The 13,722-nt window shown below is 39.5% G+C and overlaps 1 protein-coding gene across 4 annotated transcripts in view; it reads left to right on the top strand.

Annotated features, from left to right (window-relative positions):
• The window catches only part of RASGEF1B (RasGEF domain family member 1B), a 642,014-nt gene that overhangs the window by 465,981 nt on the left and 162,311 nt on the right, over positions 1–13,722 (top strand). The window lies entirely within an intron of this gene.

Genomic DNA, 13,722 nt, shown 5'->3' with positions numbered 1-13,722 from the left:
AAGTTCAAGTCCAAATGGAAAGCATGGTCTGATGGGGCTCTTAGTGTCTCTGTTTACTCATGTGTAGACATAACGCACTTACACCTTGTACTTGCACTAAGTCTCTCTCAAATGCCACCCGTTGTGGTTCCACTGGCATTTTATGCTCATGAGACATTGCTGACACCGTATGCAAATAAGATGACAAGCAGCAGCAGTCATACGTACTGTGTGTATTTCCTCTATACGTGTGTATCCTCCAACCATCATCCCATCGGATTTCACTTACAAAATGAAGTTTCATGATAAAATTATTGAGAATTTTAAGATGGCAACAACAGAGCATTATGCCAAGCACAGGGTTCTTGTGAGCACTGAGTTCTGTGTATAGGTAGAGCTGGCTCCTATACCCATGGAGCTGGCTCTGAATGTTATAGTGGAACTATAGTGAAGGTGATTTGTTGCCAAAATGTCAGCCAGAGGATATCTACCATAATTTACTTATATCTTGCTGATTTATTCACATCACCTGTACACATTTTGTTCCTTTGCTGTGGAACAAAAAGCACACCTTAGTTTAAAAGTTAAGTTGGTTTAAAGGTTAAAGTTAATTGATATCCCTAATTAATGAGCAGGTTTTTATACCTTTGATAGATGACTTCGTTTTCCCATTTCCTACCCATGCTCTAGAGACACCTCCACTCTCATTTGGGAACACAAAAATATAATACTCATTATCTGGATATATTTACAAGATGGAGTGAGGGCATTTACTAGGCACAGGCAAAGAACCAAGTAATATTAAAAACAAAAGAAAACAAAACAAAACAGGGCACCTGGGTGACTGAGTCAGTTAGGCATCTGACTCTTGATTTGGGCTCAGATGATGATCTCGTGGTTCCTGAGATCGAGCCCCGTGTGGGGCTCTGTGCTGACAGCATGGAACCTGCTTGGGATTCTCTCTCTCTCTCTCTCTCTCTCTCTCTCTCTCTCTCTCTCCCCTCACCCTGTTCTCTTGTGCTCTCTCTCTCTCAAAATAAGTAAATTAAAAAAAAAAAAACCCTTGAATATTGTTCAACAGTTAGCTGTCATGAGGACAATAGACTGATTCTTTTGAATCCAGTTTTCTTCTCTATATCCTGAAATGTCACTGCCTATTTTAGTTCCCAGGATCCTGCCTGAACTCTGGGCCTTCAGCCTCACACTCTAATATGTTCTTCACCATGACACCACAGTGATTTTTGTAGAGCACATGGCCGATCTAGGTGCTCCTTGCCTAAAATATTTTGCTGGATCTTTCATATCTTCATGATAATCATCATCCTTAAACGTTTGACCCTGCCGTCCTCTCCAGCTTCCATGATAACCTGTGTCCCTTCAGACAATTTGCAGTTATTTAAATACCTTTGCTCTCTCATCCCTCCTATATGTGTGTTAACCTACTGCTTAGAAAACTCTACCCTGTTTTCTTTGCCTGTTCTCTTGTTTAAGAAGCGTCTTAGGAATTCAGCCATTCGTTCATTTACCTATTCATTTATTTACCCGATGTGTATTTGTTAAGTGCCTATGGTATGTCAGGTGCTGTGTTAGAGTTTGGAGACACAGTGATGGATAAAAATAGAGAAACCCTGACCCGGGGGGAACTTAAGAATTATGGGGAGTGGAGACAAATAATACATATTCAGTATTTTTGCTATAAGCACCTTCCCACAAGTATATTCATCACAGGCATTTTCACTGCATAACTAATTGGCCATAAGATAATTTTGGTATAAAAGATAAAATCATGAAAAATGAAAAGGACCTTCATTCAAAAGAACATAATGAAACATGAAAAATGAGTAATAAAATTGAAAAGATTTTATTGTAAAATATGAAATATTTGAATACATGTAAAATGTATATAGTTTTATGGCAATATTACACAAATAACTGATTTTATTTTGCAGATTGTACCTAAATGCTTACCTTCAAAGTCTTTTGGTCATAGTTTTATGCATTTGTGGGGGTTTTTTTGCTTATTTATTCCTTTGTCTCCTTTAGCATCTTGCTTTTTCTTTTTTCACTGAAATTTCTTCATTCATTAAGAGAGGTATCAGTTTCCAAACACTGGAATATATATTTGTAACTAAGCTTTGTATTGTGTTGTGAAACCCGTCTACACTGTTATGTGTTCTTGGCATATTGTCACATGTCTACTGGTAGACATTCCTAAGTTCTATCAGAAATGTGGGTTCAAAATTCTGCACCACTGTATAACCATTATCAGGGCTAAGATTTTTTTTTAATGAAAAATATTTTTTTATCTATCTATTTATCTTAGAGAGACAGAGAGAGAGAGAGAGAGAGAGAGAGAGATCATACATGTGAACAGGGGAGAGGGGCAGAGGGAGAGAGGGAGAGAATCTTAAGTAGGGTCCATGCTCAGCACAGAGCCTGACATGGGACTTGATCCTATGACTCTGGGATCATGACCTGAGCCAAAATCAAGAGTCGAATCCTCAACCAACTGAGCCACCCAGGCACCCCAAGGCTAAGTTTTATATAATATGCAAAAGGGTTTACTGTGTCCATGGAGAAATCAAACTAACCTTCAACCAGTTATCTTTTTATCTCTTAGGGCAAAATTGCCTTGTGGCAAATGAGTTATGTGGTGAAAATATTTACGGTAAGGAATCTACAGCAAATATGCTTATGGTGAAAACACTACCTAGAACCCAAATAATATGTGCTTTCTTATTAAAAGTCCTACAAATACAGGTACAAAAAGTGCCCAAATCAAGAACAGCTCTGATAAGAGCTGCCAAGGAGAAATGCTGTGTGGGATGAGAACACAGAAGGAGGGAAATAGAACCCGTGGAAATGACAGCTGAGCTGACACTGAAGGGAGAATTGGAGTGACTTGGAAAGTGAAGTGAGGAGGCTGAGTGGGATGCAGGCATGGGGGGAAAGTTTTTCCAGAGGAGAGAAGAGCATAAGCCAAGGTCCTATGGCAGAAGAGAACCTGTCACTCAAAACACCAAAGGGAGGAAAATGGTGCAATATGAGCCAGGTGAGGCAGAAAGAGGTTTGACCAGGGAGGGTCTTGTAGGCCAAGATAAATTTTAGTTTTTATCTGAGAGCAGGAGGAAACCTCTGGAGTGTTAGATTTAAGGGGAAAGGCAGTAGAGCAGGAGGGTCATAATTCCATTTATTCTTAAAAAGACTTCTCAGTCTCTCAGGTATAGTGTGGAGAGCAGATCTGAGGAGAGGAACAGTGGAGAATCCTCCAGAAGTCCAAGGAAGAGTTGTTCATGAGTGAAAGTAGGTAGAAGTGAGTTTACCACTCGTGTGAAGATTTCTTGATTTCCCTGAACCTCACCCGTCTCCACCATCAGGACTGGATTAGAGCATCTTTCCTTGTGCCTCCTTGAAACCCTGTGTTTGTTGTTGTTGTTGTTGTTGTTGTTGTTGTTGTTGTTGTTGTTGTCATTTAATCCACACAATGAACTTGTTGCAGTGGGCATTATCATTATCTTCATTTCCTGTGGGAGGAAGTATAAAGTTTGGAAAGGTGAAGCAACTTGCCTGGGTTTCCACAACTAGTAGATGGTAGAGCCAGTGTCTGTGAGAAGGGGAGGCGAAGGTGTGAGAAAGAACTGGGGAATGACTAAGCCAAGTGTTTGCATGGGAGAGAGAAGACAATTTTGGCTGCCCAAGAAAGTTCAAGTTGAGACAGGAAGACAGGTTGGAGCCAAAATGTAGTACAAAATTGCCATCACATAATGATACATTTAAAAAATCAGAACTCCAAAGTAGCGAGTGCTCTCTGTACCTTTTGGTGCCCAAGGAGCACCCTGATGCAAACCCACGGTCCCCCCACATGCCTGACCTGCACCCTTACCACGTCCTCCCCTCTTCTTGGAACCCTAGCAAGAGTCTGTATTCCTTGCCTCTACTTCCTTACTCCCTAGAACCCCGGAATAGAACAAGTAATTGTTGCCAGCTCAACCTCCACTTTCAAGCAATGTTTAAGTTCTCATGATTTTAATTGCAACCCCTTTCTTAAGTCTCTCCATTTGTGTGGCCCTGCTGCGACTTGGCTAGTCCAGATTTTCAGGCATTAGCCCATCTTTCCGGATTTGTTCCAACGGCAGCTTGAGTAGTTACAGTCTTTTCCCCTCTCACATTCGCGCTCCTGTCTGCCAGCCAAGGAATCCATTCAAACATTGTTATGAAAGAATCCTGGGCTTCCCGCCTACCTTTCCTGTGCCATCTCTCACCACCTCTGCCTTACCCTGTAAGATCTAACAGCTTCAAATTATTTGTGGCTCACATAAAAAGTCAACATTTCTTTTTACTCCATACCTCTTGCCCTCATGATATTTCCTCTTCCTGAAACACTGTAAACCATGTTTCAAATCCCCAGCCCCCTCCAGCCCCTCTGTGCCCCACACCACTTCTTTGTCTTCCTAACTTTGCTTTGATCTCTTGTGCTCCACTCCTGCACCAGCTCCTCTTAGAAGCCTCCAGGTCACAGGAACTGCTCTCCTGGCTGGGCTGGTTGCTCTTCCTCCTCAATCCTTAATATGCACTGCTCCTTTTGGATCCTCTCTTGCCCCCTGGACTTGGGTGAGCTCCTTGAGGGTAAGACAGCCTCTAATTTGCTTTTTTTTTAAATTTTTTTTTAACGTTTATTAATTTTTGAGACAGAGAGAGACAGAGCATGAACAGGGGAGGAGCAGAGAGAGAGGGAGACACAGAATCTGAAATAGGCTCCAGGCTCTGAGCTGTCAGCACAGAGCCCAACGCAGGGCTCGAACTCACGGACCGTGAGATCATGACCTGAGCCGAAGTCGGACGCTTAACCGACCAAGCCACCAGGGCGCCCCAGACAGCCTCTAACTTGCCTGAGTATCCTCAGGGCCTGCTCAGTACTGATGTACAGAACATCACCCATTCAAACTCTGTATCTGCTTTATCACCGGTCGCTGAAGCACCCTTTCTCCAATTCATTTGGGAACCTTTCCTACACTGACTACCTAAAAGTCCCCAAAAGGTTTCTGCCCTAAAAGCTCTTCCCCTGATACTATCTTTCTTGCTAAGATGGCTTGTGTTAATTATTCACAGCTACCATAACCGAATATCACAGACTAGGTGGCTTAAACAATTTATTTTCTCATAGTTCTGGAGGGTAGAAGTTTGAGTTCAAGGTGTCAGAAGAGTTGGTTTCTTCTGAGACTTTTGTCCTTGGCTTGTAGATGGCCGCCTTTTCCCTGTGACTTCACGCGATCTTCCTTCTATATATGTGTATGTATAAATCCCTTCTTATAAGGACCAGAGTCATTTGGATTGGGACCCTAAGGACATATTTTAAATATTAAATCACCCCTTTAAAGACCCTAACTCCAAACACAATCACATTGTGAAGTACTGGGAGTTAGGATTTCAACATATGAATTTTGGGAGGACACAATTTAGCCCAGAAGATGCCTCTTACCCGTTGATAGCTTTCCCCAAATTGACTGCCAGTCTCTAAGCAGCCCTCATCTGCAAAGATGCAGGTTACAGCATCCCTGGCTTCCTCCCTCCCTCCTGTTGAAAGCTCCATTGTGATCACCTTAGATTTGGATCTCGCAGGGCGCAAACATTTGGGATCATTTTGGGTATGAAATTGACCATATGGGAACATATGACATATGAAGTGACATATGGGAACTGGGAGATCAATTTTTTCTATGTGATGTTTTCTCATGTTGACATAGATGACCTCTCATTTTCATTTTCCTTCCTATCTTTTCTGAACTGCTAGAGAATTTAGGGTTCATATCATACAAGTGAATAGACCATTGTGTGGTGTAACTATCACGTCTTGGTTTTGACATTCCAAAGAGATGTATAATTCTTTGGTGGTGCTGATTGTTTTCAAATATCTTGCTTTATTTTGATCGTCTTTTAAGAAAATACAAATTATATGCTATACTTTTTATTGCTGAAGTAATAAAATCCCAGACAGGTCACACATCAAGTAAGTGTCACAGCTGTTCTCAAATTCAAATCTTCACAATAGGAGGCCAGGGCCCTTTCCATTATATCATTATTATCTTATTTACTAGGTCCCTAGAGCTAGACATATATTTGTTTTATAAGCATTTACTTTTATGAGCCTATGCTTATTTTATTAACTCATAACTGATTACTTTTAAAAAATTTATTTTAATTTTATATTAAATTAAATTATATTTTATTTAATTTTAAATAAATTTATATTTATTTTAAATAAACTATTTAAATATATTTAAAATAGTTTATTTTAAATATATTTAAATGTTTAATATGTTTAAAATATATTTATTTTAAATAAATTATTTTAAATAAATTTATAATTATGATTTACAATGTAAACTTTTGAATATTTTTTATTTTTTAATTTATTTTAGAAAGAGACAGCATGAACAGTGGAGAGGGGTAGAGGGAGGGAGGGAGGGGGAGTGAGAGAGAGAGAGAGAGAGAGAGAGAGAGAGAATCTCAAGCAGGCTCCAAACTCAGTGCAGAGCCCAATGAAAAGGCTCAATCTCACGGCCATGAGATCATGATTGGAGCTGAAATCAAGAATCAAACATTAAACTGACTGAGCCACCCAGGCACCCCAACTTTTGAATATTTTTTAAAGATAAAAAATAAATTTATCTATATAAAGTTATTTAATAAACTTCTGTAGCTTTCCTATTGTATCTGTAGCTTTTACAATTATTATAATCTATAATTGTTAAAATTTTTATTGAAAACTTTATAAGCCTTTGTATTAGTTATTAACATTTCTATACAAAAATTCTTATAAACTTAGCACAGAGCTAAGTTATAGTACTCAGAGGATAATTTATTGACTGACAAAGGGGAGGAAATCTATTAAATCATAATAGAGATTCGTAGGTATGTGATATTTCACTCTGAAGAGGGCATCAAGGAAGAATAAAATAGAACATTTGTTACTCACATGAAAGAATAATATTAACATTTTTTATGCATTTTTTTTTGTTTGGGTGAGCCAAATTCTAATTTAAATCCTCTAGGCGAGCCTATGGTATAGGTATCATCTTGTTTTATATTTGGGGAAACTGAGGCTTATCGTGATTCAGCAGCTCTTACTCAAGATCTCAAAGCTAGCGAGTTATGGGGCCAGAATTTGAGCTCGTGCCTCTGACTCCATGCTTATTGTTTCACTGTGACACAATCTGAAGAAATTACAGTATAGAGACATAGTCAGCAATTACTCATTGAAACCAGGGACATACTGGGTACAGACACTTGAAGTAATGAAGCCCATAAAAGGGGCGTTGTACTGCTTTGGTTGGTCATCTGACACTGAGTTACTAACCCCCGTGGGCTTTAGTGTCTTCATCTATAAATATGTAGTTAATTGTGATATCTTTCTCATAAGTTTGCTATATATAAAAAAAGAGTTGTGTGTATATGTACATGTGTACATATATGACAAATATGAATTTTAGCTGTGTCAACCAGTTTAATCCTTTTGAAAAACAATAATTGGATGGTATAGAATAAAAGCCATAAAAAAGGTCCATATCTTTGGCACAGGAGCCCTACTCCTTGAAATATGTTCTGAAGAAATGATTCAAAAGAAAAAAAGAGTATACTTGCGTGTTAATTATAGGAAAAAATAGTTTGGTTGTTCCTCAGAAGGTGGAACATACAGCTAAATTATGATCTAGCATTCCCACCCCTATGTGTATAGTCAAGAGAAATGAAAACATACATCCCATCCATTGGACATGAATATTCATGGATGCCTTATTAATATCCACAAAGTGGGAACAACTCAAATGGATGAGTAGATAAATAAAATGTGGTATATCCATTCAGTGGAATATTTTTCACAATGAAAAAGGATGAATTAGTGATACATGCTACAACAGTAGGATGAACTTTGAAAATATGCTAAATGAAAGACCACATATTATATGATTCCACTTATATAAAATGTACAGAACAGGCAAAAATATAGACAGAAAGCAGACTAGTGGTTGCCTGGAGCCTGAGACAGGGAGGAGAGCCACTGGAGAGATGCTGAATGACTGCTAGTAGATAATGGGTTTCTTCTGACAGGGGACAAAAATATTTTAAAATCACATTGTGGTGATGGCTGTACAATACTGTGAGTAAACTAAAAAATGTTGAATTGTTCACTTACTATTTTTTTTTAATTTTTAATTTTATTTTAGAGAGAGAGTGAGCAAAAGCAGAGGAGAGGGGGAGGGGAGAGAGAGAGAGACAGAGACAGAGACAGAGACACAGAGAGAGAAAATCTTAAGCAGGCTCTACACTCAGCACAGAGCCTGAAATGGGGCTCAATTCCACGACCCTGGGCTCCTGACCTGAACTGAAATCAAGAGTCAGATGCTCAACCGACTGAGCCACCCAGGCGCCCCTTCATCGTGTGCTTTATATGGGTGAATTATATGTGACATGAATTGTTTCAATACAACTGTTTTTTAAATTTCAAAAACAGTTAGAGGAAAAATGGAAATAATAAAAATATCTACCAAGATACCGAATACATTATGTTCTATTTTGTTGATGGAATATTATGTAGTCACTAAATATTAAGTCCAAAGACTGTGTAATAACACAGAAAACATGTAATGTGATGTTAGGTGGAAAATGTAAAAGAGTGTGATGCAAAGTGGTGTCGTAGCTAATTATACGTGCATTTGGATAAAGGCTGGCAGGAAACTCATAGACACAAGCAGGCAGTGAAGGGAATGTGCCTCTTTCTTTCAGGAGTCCCATTAATGTTGTTGAGTGTTTCGAAAGCACTTGTTTTAATGTTCTTTGTAATGGTAGCCTTGTGGTAGGTACAGGTGCTACTGAAGATGCATAAAACATAGCAAAGGAAGGCAGAAGCACAGGAGACATTTTAAAAACCAGCATGTGAAACAGCCAAGAAATGGAAATTTACATGCAAAAATTTAGCTGAGCATTTAAGGGAAATGAGTACTGAGGGAGGTGCTGAAGAATGCATAAGCAGGGCGCCTCTACCAGAATTCTGCCCAGAAAATATAGAAACTGGACTATTTGTGGGTACATTTGCCCCTGTGACTCTATGCCTGCAAGTTTTAGAGGGAGAGGAGTTTCATATACTGGAGCTGGTCTAGGTCTGTGATAATAACCCAAAAGGAAGTAGGAAAACTTAGAGTATGCACAGTTTACTTAAGTTCACCAAAATTGTTTTAGAATGTGGAAAAAGGGAGGAAGTCTGGGTAAGCCTAAGTGAGTCAACATTTAATGGCCCTCCACCCAGTTCTCCTCCCTTCCCAAGGCCACCTCACCTCTGCATCTGTGCACTTGACCCTTGCAAGGAAGCAACTTCAGCGGGGATGGGCGGGGTGAACCCAATTCCCTGTTGGTTGGCCTCAACCATCAGGTCAGGCGGCCAGAGAAAACAGGGGCCAGAGCAACACTGACGACCTATAGCATGTCCTTTTTCCGGAACTTTCTCCTTCCTGGGTTCCCACTGAATGTTTGCAATGTCCCAGTTCCCTCAACATCCTAGGTCCCAGAAACAGCTGATGACTTTTGTGAGGAGCAACTCAAGTGCTGCGTTGGCAGTTCTTTAAAAGCACTCCCAATCATATTTACTCCAGATAAATAATGTGACAAGGCAAGGCTAGATGGAGGCATGGCAATCTTTAAATTAGGTTCTGGTTCCATCTCAAAACAGAACACATTGTTCCTAGCCCCAAGGTTTTGGGGAGGGGGGTGGGGAGCTGATGGACAACAATGTCCATCAGATTTCTGAGGGAGGACTCATTCTTTCCTTCAGGGTTATTAGATTCATTTGAGCTGCCCAGCGATGCACCCTTAAGTAGATGCCATCTGGACTGATCCCACTGTTCAATCAACTAGCTGAGCCTAACAGGTGATCCTTATGTCCTTTAAAATCCTAGATTATTTCTGTCCTTTAGCACCAGGGATTGCTCTTACCTTTCAGGCGCCATGATAAACACTGAAGGTTGTAATTACAGTTCAAGTCCTTAACCACTTCTTCCCTCTCCCTTTAGGAATTCAGCCATAGAACAAAAACACCAGGTACCTTTCCTGTGGGGATCTCTGAGCAGTTCTGTAGCTTCTCAGGGGTGCTCTGAAGTTATTACGAAAAGAAGATGAGGGCAGTAATTGCTCTCTTTTTGCAGGGAGCTGCCTGAGGCTTCAACAACTTTTCTCTAATTCTCTGTAATTCCACTTGGTCCAAGTCCATTCTCAGCACCCCCGTCCCCCACATTTAGCAAATGGGGAGTTCAATGCGGAGCAGCAGTTAGCACCAGCCACCCAGCCGCTCAACCCCCCGAACAACAACAGCAAAACCTTATGTGGAAATCCTGAAATGAGGAAAAGATACAGAAAAAGGGAGACACTGGCTAATAATAACTGTATGCCCATCACTACTTTGTGTTGCATATGAACCCATGATTTCAGAAATTCCCTTGTAGGTATGGCCGAAAATCATCACATATTTCCCCACCAAACCAGTAATTTCTAGGTAAGAAATCTATGTTTTGCAACTACTGGGTTTTTTAGTCTTAACTATACGCAGTGCAAACATATCAAGGGAATCTTTAGTCTAAAGAAAATCAGGCTGCAAAACAACCTAAGAAAACTAGTTGTATGTTGCCATAGCAACTGGACCAGCCTCAGAGTGAAGGGCAGAGTTCTTCAGATTCATCTACTGTGTCTGCATATTGACTTCCTTAAAACAGAATCATATGTCCTGATCATCAACATTTTCATTAAAAAAAAAAAAGTTGTAATCTCAAGTAGATATGTTTTGACCTTTTCCCTGGTGCCATGCAGTGTCTTTTTATCTCTGGAAGGTGGGGTTTGGTAATGGGAGCCCTTGGAACTTTCATCATGGCTTCACTAATATGGTTAGGACCTGAGCCAACAGGGTTTGATAGTAATTAAACTTTGATGGCTGGAATATGACCTGTGAAGTGAGTTGCTAGTCTCTATTTAACTCCTAATGGACAGAAATCCTCACCTCCCTTGGAATCCAACCATAACCCCTGTTTTCAGACCCGGGGAAGAAGGCAGATGTTTGAATGACTTCTCCTAAGGGTAAACTACAGGGCTTCTTCCCCAGAAATTACGCCTCACCTTTCCAGGTCACAGACATCTCCACAATTAGTCTCAAAATACCCTGCATGATGTGTGTTGATAATGCAAACCACATTCACAGGCAGGGCCACCCTGGAACAAGTAATTTGCCCAGGGTAAGATAATTAGTAACAGCAGGGGTAGAGATTCCAGAGGGCCAAACTCTATCCTTTGCTAAGACCACTGAAAAATCTTCTTTTCACTCAAGAAACGTGGCCAATTAATGGACAGCAGGAGGTAGGGATGGATCAATACTTGTTAATTAATTTTTAAAGGTCATTTTTATTTTATGGGGTTATTGGTACCTACAGTTAAGTGTTTTTCTTCAGTAACAATCCTCTTGGTGTCTCCTTTAAAAAGACTGCAAAGAGAGTGAAAAATATGTGTTATGGGCATGAGAACTGGGAGCTGGAGAGAGCCGGATCTGGAGGGTCTTTGGAAATTAGTGACTACATAGAGAAAAAGATTCAGCTGGCAAAAAGAAAGATTGCTCTAACAGAAAGCACCTACAATATATCTTAGTCAGTTCCTGCAGCTATGACAAAATGCCATAGACTTGGTGTCTTATAAACAACAGAAACTTCTGTCTCACAGTTCTAGAGGCTACAGCCTGAGGTCAGGGCTCCAGCACTGTTGGCTGAGGGCCCCTTTCTAGGTTATAGACTTCTCTTTGTATCTTCACACAACAAGGAAGCTCTCTTGTGTCTCTTTTAATTAATTAATCAGACCTTAATCCCATTTATGAGGATTCTGCTTTCACGATCCAGTCAGTTCCCAAAGGCCCCATCACCTAACACCATCACCTTAGAGATTAGGATTTCAACATACAGATTTTTGTAGGGACACAAATGTTTAGAGCACAGCAATGTATAAGACCAGTGCTACACTGTGAAGGATTCAAAGATAACTAAGACACGAGTTCTTGTCCTCGGTAGCTCACATTCCCAGAAGAAAGTGACAAGTACTCTAATAATAGTACATGGACTTTGTGGTAGGGAGAGATTTACTCTGACTCTAGTCAGAAGTAGAGGAAAATACAATCTACAGATTTAATGTAATCTCTATCAAAATACCAACAGCATTTTTCACAGAACTAGAACAAATAATCCTAAATTTGTATGGATTCACAAGAGATCCTGAATAACCAAAGCAATCTTGAAAAAGAAAAAGCTAGAGACATCTCAATTCTGGACTTAAGTTATATTACAAAGCTGTAGTCATCAAAACAGTATGCTACCGGCACAAAAATGATGAATAGATGAATAGAACAAAATAGAGAGCTCAGAAATAAACCTATGATTATATGGTCAATTAATCTTTGACAGAGGAGGCAAGAGCATGAAATGGGAAAAAGACAGTCTCTTCAACAAATGGTGTTGGGAAAATTGGACAGCTCCATGCAAAAGAACGAAACTGCACAGCTTTCTTATACTGCATGCAAGAGTATACTCAAAATGGATTACACCTAAGTGTGAGACCTGAAACCATAACAATCCTAGGAGAGAGCGCAGACAGTCACTGCTTTGACATTGGCCACAGCAACTTTTTCTGGATATGTCTCCTGTGGCAAGGGAAACCAAAGAAAAATAAACTTTTGGGACTACATCAAAATAAAAAGCTGCACAGCAAAGGAAATCATCAACAAAATTAAAAGACAACCTACTACATGGGAGAAGATATTTGCAAATGACATATCTGTTTAGTATCCAAAATATGTAAAGAACTTATAAAACTCAACAGCAAAAAAAAAAAAAAAAACCCAAATAATCTGATTAAAGAATGGGCAGAAGACACGAATACACACTTTTTCAAAGGAGACATCCAGATGGCCAACAGACTCATGAAAAGATGCTCATCATCAGTCATCATCCGGGAAATGCAAATCAAAAGCACAATGAGCTGTCACCTCACACCTGTCACTATGGCTAAAATCAAAACACAAGAAACAGCAAGTGTGGGTGAAGATGTGGAGAAAAAGGAAACCTCATGCACTGTTGCAGGGGAATGCAAACAAGTACAGCCATACTGAAAAACAGTACTGAAGTTCCTCAAAAAATAAAAAATAGAGTTACCATATGATACAGTAATTGTACTACTGGATAGTAACCCAAAGAAAATGAAAACACTAACTTGAAAAGTTATATGTGCCTCTATGTTTATTGCAGCATTATTTACAATAGCCAGGGTATGAGAGTAACCCACATATCCATCAATAGATGAATAAAGTTGTGTATATACATACATACACACACACACAAAGATGTACATAATGGAATATTACTCAGCCATAAAGAAGAATGCAATCTTACCATATACAGTGGCATGGATGGATCTAGAAGGTATAATGCTAAGTGAAATAAGTGAGAAAGACAAATACCATATGATTTAACTAATATGTGGAATTTAAGAATTAAAACAAATGAACAAGGAAAAAAAGAGACAACCAAAGAACAGACTCTTAACTCTAGAGAACACTGATGGTTATCAGATGGGGGGTGAGTTGGGGGATGGGTGAAACAAGTGAAAGGGATTAAGAGTACACTTATTGTGATGAGCAGTGAGTAATGTCTAAAATTGTTGAATCACTAT

This window comes from Panthera onca, chromosome B1, assembly GCF_046562875.1.
Source record: "Panthera onca isolate mPanOnc1 chromosome B1, mPanOnc1 haplotype 2, whole genome shotgun sequence".
In the NCBI taxonomy this organism is placed as follows: Eukaryota; Metazoa; Chordata; class Mammalia; order Carnivora; family Felidae; genus Panthera; species Panthera onca.
The sequence above is the reverse complement of the archived record's forward strand: the minus strand, read 5'-3'. Positions and strand labels throughout refer to the sequence as shown.